The sequence below is a fragment of the Pteropus vampyrus genome, unplaced genomic scaffold (genome assembly GCF_000151845.1).
Source record: "Pteropus vampyrus isolate Shadow unplaced genomic scaffold, Pvam_2.0 Scaffold190, whole genome shotgun sequence".
Taxonomy (NCBI): domain Eukaryota; kingdom Metazoa; phylum Chordata; class Mammalia; order Chiroptera; family Pteropodidae; genus Pteropus; species Pteropus vampyrus.
The window spans coordinates 803,586-808,044 of NW_011888971.1; the positions used below are offsets into that span (position 1 = coordinate 803,586).

General features: G+C 42.4%; 1 non-coding gene across 1 annotated transcript; it reads right to left on the reverse strand.

Annotated features, from left to right (window-relative positions):
* Positions 1-3,894: 3,894 nt before the first annotated feature.
* Positions 3,895-4,013, reverse strand: LOC111746465. The gene has a single exon (XR_002783123.1). It is a non-coding gene; the product is annotated as a 5S ribosomal RNA (ribosomal RNA).
* Between the last annotated feature and the right edge of the window lie 446 nt (positions 4,014-4,459).

Genomic DNA, 4,459 nt, shown 5'->3' on the forward strand with positions numbered 1-4,459 from the left:
GCCATGTGCCAGGTCCCGAGGTGGACTCATCATTGATCCTGTAGCAGGTGCTGTGTTGGGTTCTTTATCTGTAGCATCTCACTTAACCCTTGTAAAAAGCCTGTGAGGCGGGGATTATTAACCCATTTTGCATCAATAGGATGTACGAATGCGCGCGCACGCATGTTTGTGTGTGTGTGTGCGCGCGTGTGTGTACACCCACTAAGAAATGTGTGTGTGTGTGCGCGTGTGTGTACACTCACTAAGAAAGCAGGGGAAGGGACAGATGAAGAGATGAGGAGGCAGAGTACCCACTGACAGCATTAGGACCGCTCCATCCCGCCATGCCTGTAGCTGGTTTCTGCTCAGGGAGCCACTGAATTCTCGTTTACATTAAGCCAGTTCGAACTGGGCTCTATGTGCAGAAGCATCTTTTCAACGACATTAGACAAGCATCTCTCCTTCCCCAGCTGCCAAATGGACCAGCAGCCGTACAGGTCTCCCTCTGAGGGTTCCTGCTTTCAGTGTCCCTGGTACACGCAAGCCACCCCAGGTGTGGGGGACAAAGAACAAGTCAAGTGCAGCCACCACAAACAATAAAACGTGCATAAATTCATCAACAACAACAGCCTATAGGCCTCAGGGAGCTGTTCCCGCAGGGGTCTGCAGGGTTAGTTTTGAAGTCACGATTTAGAAAAATGGATATGTACAGTTTTTGGATTGAAGATAAATTTGCTCGCTTTCTCTTCATTGTAGCTTGTCGTTTTGGTGTTTGTTTGTTAGGTTGGTTTTTTAAATCAAGGTTAGACAAGTTAGAATTCTTAGAAGAATAGATCACGTTAAATAGTTTTGCATCAGGGAAACAGACCGAGTTTCCCTCAGTGGTGATGGCGTAACCTCTCCTCCATATGGCAATGCCGGTACGATGGGGTCGGGTGACATCTACAGTCTGTCCCCCAGGACCGTGGAGATGACATCCTGACAGAAGCACTTTCCCTCCCGTTCAGCTCACGGCGAAGCCTCTCCTTTCCCATCCCGCTGTGAAAACAAACTCAGCTTTCTCTCTATGTCCTTCCACTCAGTCACTTCAAAATACAACCAGTTTGTTCTCTCTTTAAAATATCCATTTGCAAACCTTTATAATTTCTGGAACTCATTGGCCATGTTTCCTGATGAAAAGAGAATCACCTGATGACGTGATCTACGCAGTCCGTATCCTAAACGCAAATCGTCAGTCTTATTCTTCAGAAAGTAATTTAGGAGCATAAATTGAGGACAAGAGAAATTCACACATCTAGAGACAGATATTGAATTCTTTTATTTCTTGACTAATCTTCCAAAGTCATTTTCTTTGTGTCCCAGAACTTTGAATCCGATGAACGAAATTAGATTCCTTCTCTCACCTGTGTTTATAAGGAAAGCTTATATCTCTTCTAACCATCTCACGTGTATCACCAGGTCCCAAAGCTTCTCTTTCTGGCCAGGACATTGTCCCTGGACGGACCTCCCTCTGCCGCCACTTAGCATCTCTCAAATCAACAGTAACAGCAGTTGACAGACCACATTGTTTCCGCTTCTACCTGGTTCTGTGTCAGACTGTAAAGAACCATTGAACTAAATTACTGTTGAAAATCACTGACATAAGTAGACACTATTTGAACCAATCATTAAAATCACATTCGGTGATTTGTTTTGTTTCCTTTTGTTTCCTTTGGGCTTTGGGAGGTATTTTCTAGGTTTGTGTGTTAGATTAAATGGTAACCAATTTGTTCTTTGATCTTCTTTCCCATGGTGGGGGGGTGGTGGGGCATATGGCTAGTCAGGAGTCAGAGGTCTGGTTATACAGATGGGTTTTGAGTTGAGAGCTCACTTAGATAAAGGTGAAGTCCACCATATTCAGAGTGGAAAGTGCCGCACTTTGGGGACATCATCTGGAATGTCTGTGTAGGGGTTTCATTTGCATATGACACCCGAGGAAGCTCGGCGAGCCTGGCAACAACTGTGGCTATAATAGTACATTCGTGGGGTCCCCAGCAATTATCTTTAGAAAAGTATAGAGGACCCATGAAATTGCTAAAGCATAGAAAGATACACTTTTTTTTTTTTCATGAAAGAAAAACAGGGCTAAGAGAAAAACCTTTAAAAAAATCTAGGCGTAGAGAGTCAAATTCAACACAAAAATACTGGAATGAATTGGCACAGTCATAAGGGAGTTGGCCCAGAAATTCACAGAGCTTGTGAGGAATTTATTTAAGAGGCCCAAACCAATTTGCTCCAGCCTATCGGGAGCAGCCTGAAAGGTCAGGGGAAGGAACGGAGAGGAACTGGCAGCATCCCAGGGGAGAGAGAGGGAGGGGGAGAAGTCAGTGGGGCATGTCCCTGAGTCGAGTGTGACTCCGATGGCTGAGTGTGATCAGGTTGTTAACTCAGATGAGGGAACACACCTCAGAGAAGTTTTCCTGGCCTTCTGATATTCAGGAAAGATTGATTCCGACTCTTTCCAACAGCTGTGGAAGTCTGCGGACAGACGTCCCCAGACTTCAGCCGCATCTGCGTGACCCGGTCGTTGCTGTCATATCTCTATGAATCCGATTGTCTTTTGTCTGTTTTAAGATGATCCTCATATCACTGCCCCGGTAGCACCGCAGACCGTAGAAACGACCCCCTTCTGTTTTATTCGCCTCTTCTGAACCGATTGCTAAATTAGGACAGGAGACTGATGCTGGAGAGCCGGAGGGCTCACCTTGCCCACTGCGTGACACGGAACCTTCAGTGACCCGTGTCTCCTTTCAGCTACCTCTGCCTCTTCTCATCTCTAAGAAGTGAAACAAAACTAGACTTTGAAGAAAAACAAAACGGTCCCTATTTAACCTCTGCAGTAAGTAGGCCCGCTTCCGGAGATTACTCCCTTCGTTTATGCCATGTCTGTCAATCATTCATTCATGCGGCAGCTGACCCATCGAAGGAAGTTTGCGACAATACCTTATTCCAGGGAATATTCTCTGTTCGAGTCATTCGAACAACTTTTATTTGCCAACCTCCTGCTGTTTCGTTCATTGCTGAGAACAAGGAAAACAATTGAACAGAATGGGTTATTACTTTTGATTTATTTCTTTGGGTAAAATTCATTATGATCTAGTTGAAACTCATGTTCTAAAAAATAAAAACTAAGCATTTTAAATATTGATTCTAATGTAAGACTCCTGTTGCTTTTCATAATTGTTTGTCTTCCCTTTGTTGAAACTTGAATCCTGACATTTGGCCTTCACTAATTATGCCATAACTATTGAATCGAATTCAACCAAATTGTAAATATAATGCAAGCACTAAAATCATGTGATATCCTATTTGTTCCAAAGTGAGTGAATCTGTGAGTACAAGTGTATTTGTGTGTGTATGGGTTTGGGTATTTTATTATATCTATGTCATCAAAAAATAAAAAATAACAATTTTTAATGTGTGCGAATATCATAAATATCATAAATACCATTTATGACATTCTAGGCTCTGATTACTTCTCATTGGTATGCTGCAAAGAAGCTCATATCTAAACTTGCACTGTCATGCTATTGAATATTCAATATCCAACATTCAAAACCTAAAAATGGTCTGGCCAGTATTTGAAGGCATTGATTATACTGCTCTTCAATTTATTTAGCAAAAGAGTTTTAATAATAAAGTACTACTGAATCTTCTACTTTTTAAATCTGTGCATGTATTTATACAACAAAAGGAGGAAAAAACTTCCTTACAGATTTAGTCAACGCCTGAGGCTGTGTTTTGGTTTCGTTTTTGTATTTTGTTTGTTTGTTTGTTTGTTTTTTTTAGGTGAGGCAATCCTTGGTTAACCTCACTGATTGCAAGGAACTTGTCAGCTTACGATCCTTTTGATCCTTTTATTGTTTTTATTTTTTAAGCCTACAGCACCTGGTCTTCCTAGGTGGTCTCCCATCCAAGTACTAACCAGGCCCGACCCTGCTTAGCTTCCAAGATCAGACGGGATCGGGCTTGTTCAGGGTGGCGCGGCCATAGACAAGGCTATGTTTTATGTTCCCTTCAAAAGTCATTCTTCCCCCTGCCCCAACATTCCAGAAGTGAATTGTCATTTTAAATAAGATTCGACTTCTCATCAAAAGAGCAGAATATGGCCAGAGAACTCTACCCTTCACTGAACAATATAGAAAAAATAGAAATACACTCAAACACACGTGTATATACACTCAAAAATAAGGTAAAATATATGTGGCTCTATCGACAGAGTGGAGGCAAATATCTAGGCCTAGGGAACACTAGAATTAGAAACAGCAGAGGCTCAGATTTGATTTGCCTCATGGAAACAGCAACTCAACACAGCTCATTGTTTGCAAGGAACCATAAATAGACTCCCTTTGTGAAGTGAGGCCTAAATCTACAATATTTTCTCAAGTAGAGGCTGAAGATGCTCTTGGAACCCAACTGCCATGTTGCAAGGAAGCCAAGG